The sequence below is a fragment of the Elephantulus edwardii genome, unplaced genomic scaffold (assembly GCF_000299155.1).
Source record: "Elephantulus edwardii isolate Elephantulus edwardi_28Jun2011 unplaced genomic scaffold, EleEdw1.0 scaffold00456, whole genome shotgun sequence".
NCBI lineage: Eukaryota > Metazoa > Chordata > Mammalia > Macroscelidea > Macroscelididae > Elephantulus > Elephantulus edwardii.
In genome coordinates, this window is record NW_006400206.1 from 688,985 (window position 1) to 702,402 (window position 13,418).

A 13,418-nucleotide genomic window follows, 5' to 3' on the forward strand; every position below is an offset into this window, starting at 1 on the left:
TCTACTCAGAAAATTATGAGTATCAACTAGGGGCTTAAAAGCTGCGAATAGCCATTTAAAGTACAGCCATTAGTCCGCCTATCTCTTTCTGGAACAACAAAGAATAAAGGAAATCAAGGACACATGGAAACAATTAGTCTATGGCACTAATTACCTTTCAGAACCTCAGTACTTGTAATCTTGAGACCAGAAAAAGTAGCAGGCACCTGGTTACCACTGCTAACTACTTTCAAAGGGATCACAATAGAAAGTCCTTGATCAGCTTTACTGATTGACGGAGATTGGTATGGGCTTTAGCTGACATTGGAGCCTGGCAATGAACGCATCTTTGTGGTACAATCTACAACCAAACAATAGAAAGATACACAAGGTGAGCAATAATATCAGGAAGGTCCTCAATTCTTACAACCATACAAGATCACAAAGGCTGGATTTGCTCAGAAATAAAGCTCAGAAGGTAGAAAGGAAAAAACAAAAGAACGAGTGAAATCAAGAGCCACAGAGAAAGAGAGTGGAGAAAATATGTATGGGTGTTTGAATTGATTATAAACTTCTCTGCAAAGTTTCACTATAATCTCAATACTACAGTTAAAAAAGTATGTATTTAAGAAAAGATTGCACAGCTCCCTTGAGGTGATGGAGCAAAACACACTCCATTCCCTGACCTCCTGTCCAGACTTGCCACTGTGGTCTAGAAATGACAGAATCTCATCGCTGTAGTCTTTTCTTGCGGGAACTGAAATAAAATGAAATTATAAGAATATTGAACAGAATTATAAAATCACATTATTCCAATGCCATAATGGGCTAATTAATAGTTGGAAAATGGTGTTTTGGTTTTTCTAATATTATTTTGCAAAAAACTTTGTCTTCAGCCTTCATGTTTTTTCACTTTAATGACTCTATAATGGTCCTCTGAGATTATATACATCATATAATTGTTATATAACAATTTCCTATTGTTACAAATTTGTATTGCTTCTAATATTTTTTTCATTTTTATAAATAACGTTGCTATAAGCATCTCTTTACATATAACTTTCTTTTCCCTTCACTTCAATCTTATTATAGGCCTAAATTCTTTAAAACTGGATTATTCTTTGAAAAATACACGTGTGTGTGCGTGTGTGCGTGTGTGTGTGTGTGTGTGTGTGTGTGTGTGTGTGATAGAACGTTTCAAACAAGCAAAAAAGGGTACAATAACATAAGGAGCTTAATGTGACTAGTCATACAAAGTTAACAATTAACAATTCATGGTTATTCTTGATCAGCTACACCTGGACATATTTTCTTCTTCTGACCGTCCAAACAAGATTAATTTGTAACAATTTCAGACATCTATTAGTTAAGATATAATCAGTTTTTTAATCAATCTTGATTGTTTTCTTGTATTCAGAATAAAAATGAGTTTTCAACAACAATATTCAAATAGGACAGAAAACTGAAAAAATAAACTACAAAATATTATATCAATTTAAAAGATAAGGATAAAATTACAGAGATGGGTGAGTGGGTTGTTGCCTCAGGCTGCAGGAGAAGATAACTGTCTCTGTAGGAGTGAAGGGTCACCTTAATTTTTGTTTTTGGAAGAAGTTGAAAGAGTAGGCAATGGTATGGTTGGTTAGCTGGGACTGTGAAGATAGGCACTTACAAGGTGGTCAGGCATGATTGTTGGACCACCAAGGACAAATTATGAAAATACAATGTATAGCCTGAAAGTAGAATGTGGACCTAAACATCCATCAGTTAGATTTGTAACAAAAATAATATGAATAGAATAAATAATTCCAGTGAAACAGTGGAATCATGAACACCAGTTTTAGTAATATGACAGCACTCATATAAAGTTGTATATCAAGAATTAAGACGTCAAATGATGTCCAAAGAAAATATGTAGCCTCCACAACCACCAGAAGGACAGACTCACAAAAATTACTTTTAGTGAACCACAAACTTAACAACCTTCTACTCATGATAATGTCTTGATTAAGTATCACAATGCAAAATACCCACATGTTAAACCAAAGAATTCCAGCTGATAAATGTGACCTGGACATTTGTAAGAAAACATAGTATTTGCACACGTATTCTGTTTCCAGGTTACAGTAAGAGTAATGACATACACGCCTCTTATCAAGGCACTGCCATTTAAGCATAAATGTGGAGTACTCAAAGTTAATCTGCTGCCCTCAAGCCTGTTTTTCATTGGTTTTGTTCAAACATTCTTCTAGGTCGTATAGCCCTGGTGTGTCCATTTGCTGCTCAGAGGTTGCTGTGAAACTGAACACTGTGACACTGATGTGTCAAATGCATTAATGGTTTACCCATGGTGGGCAGTGTTTGGTGATGTTCCCCAGTTAATACAAGCTTGGAAGCAGGAGTGGCATCCACTTCCGTAATAACTTGCCTCTGGAAAACCTGTGAGCCTGGAGAAAGGATGAAAGGCACACAAGTGTTGAGTACTTTCGTTCATAGGATCATTATGAGTCGCCTACAACATGACGGTACTTAACAACAACAACAACAACTCAAAACAGAACTCACGGTTGCAGGATGGGAGCTTGCTGGAAAAGCGGCAGGTTGCTGTGGAAGAAAGTATGTTTCTAAAAACCAGTCTCCAGAGGGAAACCATCAAAGACATGCTTTTCACCCCTTGCTTAATGAAAAACTTGCAGTTGAAATTGTTTCAAGTAGCATGCCCGACGAATACTATTAGTTTTTAAAGCAATATGGGTTCTGATTAATATTAGTATAAAAAGTATGTTCAAAATGGTTTTAACACCTGTATTCATAGTAAGAATGTGGGTGAGTTGATGAATTTCTGTTGAAAGCCATTTCTGCTGTTACATTAAACAGACATGAATATTTGCTTACAGTCTTTGATAAAACATGCCGTGAACTTTAAGTGAAATTAATAAAAAAATAAGTGTATGGAATCAGTCTTAAAATGTCAATAAATGTGAAAATTCTTGGAAAATTAAATAATAAAATTATAGACTATGAGAAAAGAATTGTAAATAACTTTTCTGATGAAAAAGAAATAGTTTTCCTAGTCTAGATAGCAAGTTGTAGTTATCTCAATGGCACCTAAACAACAACAAATAATAATTGTTTGTAAGAACAAATTCAAACCTCGAGTTGCTATAATCAAGGATGCTTTTGGCTGAATGTTAAATGATCCAGGAAGTATTAAAAGAAGATGGAAGGAATATACTGAGTCACTGTATAGAAAGGAATTGGAAGGCACAGAAGAATTTCATGAAACAACATATGAGCAAGAGCCTATGGTGATGAAAGAAGAAGTTCAGGCTGCTTTGAAGGAAATGACAAAAAATAAAGCTCCAGTAATAGATGGTATACCAATTGACATATTTCGGTTAACAGATGCTGCCATGGACGTGCTCACCAAGTTGTGCCAAGAAATCTGGAGAACGACCACTTGGCCAACTGACTGGAAGAGATCGATATTTGTTCCTATCCCAAAGAAAGGTGACCCAACAGAATGTGGAAACTACAGAACAATCTCACTGATTTCACATGCAAGCAAGATTTTACTGAAGATTATCCAAAAACTACTAGATCAGCACATCAACAGAGAACTGCCAGAATTCCAGGCTGGGTTTAGAAGGGGTCGTGGTACTAGGGATATTGTAGCTGATGTTAGATGGATCTTGGCCGAAAGCAGGGAATGCCAGAGGAATGTCTATCTGTGTTTCATTGACTATGCAAAGGCATTTGACTGTGTAGATCATAACAAACTATGGCTGACACTGAGAAGAATGGGAATCCCAGAACACTTGATCGTCCTAATGTGAAACTTATACTTGGACCAGGAGGCAGTCGTCAGAACAGAGCAGGGGAACACTATGTGGTTCAAAATTGGGAAGGGCGTACGCCAGGGATGCATCCTATCTCCATACCTTTTCAACCTATATGCAGAACAGATTATCCGGGAGTCTGGGTTCTAGGAGGAGAAATATAGGGTCAAGATTGGTGGATGATTTATCAACAATCTGTGCTATGCAGATGACACAACCCTGCTTGCTGAAACTGAGGAGGACCTGAGGCGCTTGCTGCAGAAGATCAAGGACTACAGCCTCCTATATGGACTGAAGCTAAACATCAAGAAAACAAAGATTCTAACCACTGGGCCAATTGGCAGCATCAGCATGGATGGTGAAGAGATTGAGATTGTACACAGCTTTAGTTTGCTTGGCTCTGTAGTCAACAGTCTTGGCACCAGCAGCCAGGAAATTAAAAGGTGCATTGCTATGGGAAAGTCTGCTGTTAGGGACCTCTCCAAAGTACTGAAGAGCAATGGTGTCTCTCTGGAGACTAAGGTGTGTCTGATAAAGGCCATGGTCTTCACAATCACTTGTTATGCATCAGAGAGTTGGACAGTGAATAGGGCGGATCGAAAGAGGATTGATGCCTTTGAGCTGTGGTGCTGGAGAAGAGTATTGAGAATACCATGGACTGCTAGGAAAACAAACAGATTTGTCTTGGAAAGGGTTAAACCGGGTGGCTCCTTGGAGGCAAGGATTCTGAGGCTCCATCTAACATCTTTTGAACATGTTGTGAGGAGAGACAGGTCCTTGGAGAAGGACATCATGCTTGGGAGGGTGGAGGGACAATGCAGGAGAGGAAGGCCCTCTATAAGGTGGATTGATTCAGTGACTGGGATAATTGGGATGGGAGTGTCAGAGACAGTGCGATTGGCACAGGACAGAGCAGAGTTTAGGGCTGTTGTACATAGGGTCGCTATGAGTCGCAAGGGATTCGACGGCACATAACAACAACAGCTTTGCAATAGTCCCCAGATGCGGATAGCCTAGCTCTCCTGTGATTTGTAAATACTATGAGTTATGACTAAAACTAGTCCTCCCTCCAAAATATGTGGAAGTCTTAGCCCCTTACCCTGTAAATGTGACTTAACTAAAGCTAGGACCTTTGTAGATGCTAACAATTAGCATGCCTGTGGTAGAATGGGTATGGACCCTATATTAGTGATGATAAATAAAGATAGAAGGGCTGCTGTCTGATTTTGGAGGCAGATGCAAGTTGTACACTCAGAAGCCACTAGAGAGACTTGCAGTTGCTTTTCTTTCAGAGTCCTCAGAAGAAACCCACAAGGCTGGTACCCTGACTGGACCTTCTAGCCTCAAGAACTGTGAGATAACCAATATCCACTCTTTAAAGCCAAACACTTTGTGGGTTTTTGTGATGAAAGTCTGTTGTTGTTGTTGTTAAGTGCCTTAAAGTTATAGGCAACTCATAGTGACCTCATGAACGAAAGTCCTACACATCTGTATAACTTTTGTTCTTTCTCCAGGTTCATAGGGTTTCCAGAGGCAAGGTATTATGAAAGTGGATGCCACTCCTGCTTCCAAGCTTATTTTAATCAGGGAGCTCTACCAAACACTGTCCACCATGGATAACCATTCTTGTGTTTGACTCATCAGTGTCACAGTGTTTGGCTTCACAGTGACCAAGAGTTACCTCTGTACAGCAGGTGGACATACCAGGGTTACACGACAGAGAGGAATGTTTCACCAAAAACAATTAAAGGCAGGCCTGAGGGCTACAGATTAGAGTCACTTAGAGTCACCCACCTTTGGCTTGGGAGCATGGCTTTCTGTCCGTGAGGCCAACTGCGTGTTCGTTCTCTCTCTCTCTCTCTCTCTCTCTCTCTCTCTCTTTCTCTCTCCTGCGGTTGTTGCTAAGTGCCGTCAAGTCATAGGTGACTCATAGCGACCCTATGAACAAAAGTCCTGGACACCTGTATAACTTTTCTCCTTTAGTCCTTTATCCTGGTTCAAAAAGTATAGAGCTCCATAAATTTTGTCAGTCATTTCAGGAAGTCACTGAACCTACTGGAGTGAAGGGAGACAGCAAATCAGAAATGAGGGTGTCATGGAAACTCCCATCCTCAAGGCTAGTAGATAGTAAATATTATCAAGGCTAGTAGATAATAAATATTATGGAATACCACCCATCAATTAAAAAGGAACAAATTGTTGATGACTTAGATGGATCTCAGGACATTATGCTAAATGGAAAAAGCCAGTTTCAAAGAGTCAAAGATAGTTTAAAAATACCATAGAAATAAATAGATGATTTACCAATTTCTTGGTTTTGATGCAGTGTTAGTTATTTAAGAAAACGGAATGGCAGGTAGATGGAGCTTCTTTTTTATTGGTTTTTTTTTTTAACTGCTAATGAATTTGTACTTATAAAAGATTAACATTTTTAAAACCCAAATATGGATTTTCTGTTCATACATTTTCGTTTCTATCAACTTAAGCCTACTCACTGTTGCTGCATCTCCACAGAAACCCTTCATTGGGTTGCTGAGGCTATAAATTTAAATGGGAAGTAACCTATCATCTTTCTCTCTCAGAGCAGCTGGTATATTGGAATACTAATTTTTCAAGTGAGCAATCTGATACATCATGCCACTGGGGGTGCTTTGCTGTTAGGTGCCATCAGATATGACTCATAGAGAACCTATGAACAACAGATTTGAACCGTGCCCTATCCTGTGCCATCCTCACAATCTCTAACACACTTAGCCTATTGCTCCAGTCACTGTGTTAATCCACCTGGTTGAGGATTTTCCCTTCCTTGAATGTTGTTCGACCTTTCCAAACATGATGCCCTTTTCCAAGGAATAGTCTCTCGTATCTACATGCTCTAAGTATGTTAGACAACGTACCATCATCCTTGCCTCTAAGGAGCACTCTGGCTGCACCCTTTCCAAGACATAACTGTTTCTTCTTCTGGCATTCTATAGACTCATAACTTCTTCAGCATCACAACTCAAAGACATCAATTCTTCTTCTGTCATCCTTTTTTTAATTGTCCAGTTCTCAGATGAATTGCAAATGACTGAAAAGACCATGGCCTGAATAAGGTGCACCTTACTCCTCAAACTGACATCATTGTTCCTCAGGAATATGGAAAGGTTCCTGACTGCTGGTAGGCAGGTTATTGATTGTGAATCCAAGTAAGATGAAATTGTTGACAGTTTCAACCTTTTCTCTATTTATCATGATGTTGCCAGTTAGTCTAGTGGTGAGAATTTTTGTTTTCTTGACACTGAAATGCTATCCATAGTAAAGGCTGATTTTCTGCAGCTTTAAAGTGCTCTTCACTTTCTGCAAGCAAAGTTGTGCCCACATAGCAAAGGTTATTGATGATTCTTCCTCCAAACCTGGAATTTTGAATTTCTTGTTGTTGTTATTGATATGTGCCGTCGAATTGCCTGCGACTCATAGCAACCCTATGTACAATAGCCCTAAACCATGTTCTATCCTGTGCCAATCTTATTATCTCTGTCACACCTCTCCCCATTACCTCAGTCACTGAATCAATCTATCTCATTGAGGGTCTTCCTCTCCTGCACTGCCTCTCCACCCTTCCAAGAATGGCGTACCTCTTCAAGAGCTTATCCTGCCTTGCAACATGTCCAAAGTTGTCAGACAACGCTTCAGAATCCTTGCCTCCAAGGAGCAGGCCAGCCTCACCCTCTACAGGACAAACTTGTTTGTTCTCCTATAAGTCCATGGAATATTCAATACTCTTCTCTAGCACCACAGATCAAAGGCATCAATTCTCCTTCTATCATCCTAGTCATTGTCCAGATTTCTGATGCATAGCAAGTAATTGAAAAATCAGGTACACCTTAGTCTCCAGACTGACATCGTTGCTCTTCAGCGCTTTGGAGAGCTCTCTGACAGTAGATTTCCCCAATGCACTTCGTCTTTTAATTTCATGGCTGCTGGTGCCAAGAGTGTTGATTGTAGAGTCAAGCAAACAGAAACTGTTAACAGTCTCAATTTCTTCACTGTCTGTCATGATGCTGCAAATTGGCCCAGTGGTGAGAGCCTCTGTTTTTTGATGTTGAGCTTCAATCCATACTAATGGCTACAGTTCTTGACCCTCATCTCTCTAAAGTTTCTTTTAAAACTTTTGGAACTATCTGATCCTCTTGTAGAACTTGGGATAGTACTGTTTCATATTGAAAAACTCAATGAATATTTGGCAGATTTTAAAATATCTCTACTAAGAGAGAGCCTTTTAAGGATATTTTATATAGGAAACTTGGCTGAAATCATAGAGTGGCTTCCTTTACCCAAAGGTGTTTTCTTTTGAAAGAAGGACCTCTTAAGCACTTTTAAGTGTCCTCACTTACTATAGGTGAAACTTTGAAAGATACTAACATCTTTGACATTAAGTCTTCTGTAAGTTTGAACTTCACATTTGATGCTTAGCCTCTAAAATAAGCCAGAAATACATGAGGAACTTAAGCAAACATGAGTAGAAGAGACACAGTAAGACATAACAGACAGTATTATGAAGGCAGTAAATTAAATAAGAGGAATGTATATTTGTGTGTGCGCACATACAAGGCTATACATGCAAGCAAACCTTATCCAGTTTGACTCACACTGAAATAGCAAAGATTAAAATAACAACAAAACACCTAGTCTTCAAATCCAATAGGTTTTTTCCATGCTTCATGTTGTACTTTTCATGGCATTGATATTGATGGCATCCTTGGGATTCTCTTTTCTAGACACTTGGTAACATCACTCTTTCTTGTATTAAACTTTATCTCCTTCATTGTTTTTTCTTAGACTCATTTTCAGGCTTTTATTTTCCATTATCCTTCATGTTGGGTTCTTCAGTGTTTGATCACTAACATTCTTCTCTTTATTCCTGCCAGAATTTCTCTGAGGATTTTTTTTTTGGCTTTCAGATACACCAATATCAATGATTTCCAAATCACATTTCCTGTCTTATCTCTCTTTACATTCAAAAATCATAAACCCAGTGGATTATTGCATGTTCTCACAGGATCAACATCTTCCGTTTTCTGTACTGAGAGCAGAAATATTTTTTTATTCTTTCACATTTTGATCCTCTTCCTACTACATCTCCCACATTGCTGAATAACACTACATATATCAAGACATTCAAGTCAGAAATGTTGATACTCAGCCATTACTTTTACCACTTCTACCATATCTAACAGATTGCAACTTTTCTCCTACCCTGTTCTAGCTTCTTAATGTTTTTTTTGAATCTATCTTTTTGTCCATATATATTTTCACTGCCCTAGTTCAAGTTGTTTTATCTTGCCTGGTCTATTTTAAGAATATGAATGGTCTGATTTAGTCTCATTCTTTTTCTTACTCCATATCAATTTATCTTCCTATGAATATTGAAAGCATACATCTATGTATAATTTCCTCTTTTTAGTTTCTTACTGATGAAAGCACAAAATCTCTTAAGATTTGGTATATCTGGGGCGTCATCTCTTTTTTGTTGCCAAAATGTACTGATCGCCAGTTACCACCACAAACAAGCAATTCTTCCAGGCCAGGCTTTCTCTGACCCTGGAACTGTATTGTTCATATAAATTGCTCTGCCTGGAAGTTACTTTCTCACTTTGCCTACAGAATGTTTATTTCTTTAAAGGCTCATACATCTTTCTTTTTCCTTTTCCTTCCTCCCTTCCTTTTTTCTTCCTTCCTTCCTTCCTTCCTTCCTTCCTTCCTTCCTTCCTTCCTCTTTCTTTCTAACAGTCTTATTTGATACAAAGCAACACATAAATTCTTTCCTTTTCTAATTATTATTAATTTTAATGAAAATTTACAGAGACTTTGAATTTCCATTCTTTCACTGTTGTACTTTCTCCCTGCCCAGCCCTCCCCCCAGTACACTCTTCTCTTTGAAAAGTAAAAGAAAAATTCTTTCATTGTTTTACAATCGCTTCCCCCAGGTCCACTCCACTATGCAGCCTTCATTCTGTACTCCTGTTATGACAATAATACCTAATCACATATCTCTTTTAAACAGTTTTCTCCCTCATCTGTTTCAATGCAGTGTACATTACTTATCTCGTCTTTCTCAGTCTCCGCTCAACCACTATGTCAGTCCTGTTTCACAACAGTGGCACTATGTAGTATTTGTCCTTGTGTGGCTGAGATACTTCACTAAGCATAATGTCCTCCAGGGTCATCCATTTTTAATAATATTTCATGAGTTCCTTGTTTTTCAATGCAGCACACTATTCCATTATGTGAATATACCACAGCTTCTCTATCCATTCGTTTCTTGATGGGCAATTGGGTTGTTTCCAACTCCTAGCTATTATGAAGAAAGCTGCAATAAACATGGGTGTGCATGTATCTGCTTGGGTGGCAGTTATGGTCTCTTTGGGGTATATTCACAGTAATTGAATTTCTGGGTCAAAGAAGTGTTAGCTTTAGAAAGATTTAACCACTCTAGTGAATTTTGGAGCACCTGGGTGTCACAGCCATGAAAATATTTAGCTACAAACCAAAAGGTGTTTGTTCAAAGATGGAAGAAAGATGTCTATTTCCACAGAGATCAGAGCCTTAGGAACCATGTAGCACAGTTCTACATGGTCTTCAGGGTCTCTATGAGTTGCTTAGACAGTGGGTGCAGTCCATTCACTCCACAATTCACTCATATTTTAATTTCCTCTTTCTCCATAGTTCATCATACTCTTTCATATTCTGAAACCTTTGTTCCTGCATGCATGTGCTTCCCCTACTACTTGCACACCCATGCTCCAGCCAACTTCCATCTCCTTTAGAGTACTGCTCAAATACCATGTGCTCCACAAAGCCCTCTTCTTCGTTTCTGTGCAGTTATTTTTAGCTTCATGCTTGGTGCCCTGCTCTGTGTCCTCATCATTACTTTAGTTCCCTTGTAAGATACTTAGTATGTAGACTTTTTTTTAAGTTTTATTTTATTTTTTTACATTTTTGCATATTTTCATCCCCCTTCCCCTCTTCCTCCAACCCTCCATGCAATGTACCCCTGTCAAGATGTTGTCATATATACAACACCTAATCATATTTTCCTTCCAGATAGTTCTTCCTCTCATCTATTTTAATACAGTATTCATTATCTATACACTCTTTCCTCATTCCCTTCCCAACTCCCCTGTCTATTCTATTTTACAACAGTGGTGTTATGCAGTATTACCCTTTTGTAACTGAGATATTTCACTCACCTACAGTCAGGAGAGAATAAAATAAATAAATGAGTCCTTCTAAGAATGAAATCCCTGTGCACATCTAGAAACTTCTCCAACAGGGTAAGATGAAAACTCAAAGACTAGGAAAAATATGTAGCAATGGTGTATCTAATAAAGACTTATATCTAAAATTTATATAATACTCTAGTACCTCAACAAGAAAAAAGGTGAACAACACAATCAAAAAATTGACACAAGATATGAATAATCACTTTACCAAAAAGATGTTTAGATGACAAACTACATATGAAGAAATGTTCACAATCTCTAGCCATTAGAGAGATGCAAATCAAAGCAACTATGAGATATTTTTTTCACATCAACTACAATAGAAATGTTTACCAGATCAGCAAACAACAAATATTGGCAAGGTTGTGGAGAGATTGGAACTCCTACTCACTGCTGGTGAGAATGTAAAAAGGTACAACCATTATAGAAGGCAGTCTTCCAACATTTCTGAAAATGTTGGAAGTAGAAATACCATTTGACCCAGCAATTCCTCTATTGGGAATATATCCTAAAGAAACCAGAATCATGACTCAAACAGATATATACACACCCATGTTTATTTCTGTATTATTCACAGTAGCAAACATATGGAAGCAACCCAACTGCCTGTCAATAGATGAATGGATAGGAAAACCTATGGTACATTCACACACAGAACATTATGCAGCTTTGAAAAACAATTAACTCACAAAACATGGTACAAAATGAGTGAGCCTGGAAGACATGTTACTTTCTACACCGAGCTTTTTTGCCTGCTAAGTACATGTAAGTACTCATCCCTTTGTGTATCTATCTACTGCATTATGAAGAACAGTTTACTGCTTTATTTAATGACTTTAACTTTGTCCCCTCTCTTTAGTTTACCTCTCCTATTGAACTGTAAGTTTCCTAAGATTAGGAGGCCACTGTTAGGTGCTGTCAAACTGACCTGAATCATGGCAATTCTAAAAAAAGAAATATGGCTCAGCCCTGTGTCACCTTCACTGTTGTTGTAAGATTCAAGTTCATTGTGGGCACTTTGTATTTTGAGAACCTTCCAACCAGAGGAGTTTAATGATGTAGTAGTACTTAGAGCTATGTTACTAAGACAATAACTGTCTCCTACACAATTCAGAGCCACTAGCAACTCTGAGCAGAAGATTGATCATGTTCTTCCATTATTATTTACAGCCTCAGAAACCAAATGGAGAATCACTCTGAGTTGGAACCCCTTGATGATACGAATGACATCAACCTAGCAACTTCAATTTCTAGTACTATAAATCATGCAGAGGGCTTTTACCAAACAACTTGCAGAAAGAAAATACCAAGTGTTATTTGGTAAGCAGTGCTGAAACCTGTCCATCATAAGTTTTCCTGGTAGTATTTGAAATACCTGTAGCATAGCTTCCCATTGCATAGCAACACTTAAATCACCACACCATGGAAAACTAACAGATGGATGGTCTGTCTCTAACTACAGGACACTTGCTTTAATAAAAATCCTTTAAACCATGAAAAATAACAAAATGAAAAAGAAGGGAATTAATATCCAATTCACTTTTAAATCTCTAGTACAGTGTCTGGTGTATTGTAAGAAACTGAAAATCATGGCTAATCATTGATGAGCTTTTACTGAATGCCAGGTATTGCCATAAGCACTCCTATTGCACTCTTGCTTAATTCTTACAACTTTATAAGAAAGATTTTATTTTGCCTTCTCTCTACAAATGAGGGAATGTTACTTAAATCACACGTAAGTTGCTTAAAATTCACTTAACAAACATTTTTTTTTCAATTAAAAACATGAAATGGATGACTGCCTAATTACTCAGTCCTCTCCCTGGGAATAATACCCTAAAATGCCTCCCTGAATTTAGATCCCTGAAGGAAGGCCACCAGCTCATATATTATTTTGGCATAAGCTGTTATGTTTTATATTCCAGTGTAGGATTATAATCCAATTCCCATTTTCATTCTTCCTCTTCACAATCCTAAGCACATTCAGAGATATGCACTGTAATATGGCACAATACAAAAAAGATCTTGGTGTTGCTTTGGCAGGTGTTGTGGTTTTGGGGTGGGATTTTTTATTTTCCCCCATATCTCATCTTTCTTTCTTTTTTTCCCTGGGATTTAAAGTCAAAGCCAAACTTAAAAGTCCAAGCTCCTGTATAAACAAAAACTTGCTACTTTTCTGATGTAAAACCTTAGTGAACACTTCTTTGGCTCATTCCATTGTCTTTCTTTAGATAGTCTTCAATATGAAACTGAGTGTGGAAACTACAGAACAGTATCATTGATTTCACATGCAAGCAAGATTCTGCTGAAGATCATCCAAAAACGATTAGAACAG

The 13,418-nt window shown here is 38.0% G+C and overlaps 1 pseudogene; it reads left to right on the plus strand.

Moving 5' to 3' along the window:
* Positions 1-316: 316 nt before the first annotated feature.
* On the plus strand, positions 317-1,942 carry LOC102856462 (annotated as a pseudogene).
* The last annotated feature ends 11,476 nt before the right edge of the window (positions 1,943-13,418 follow it).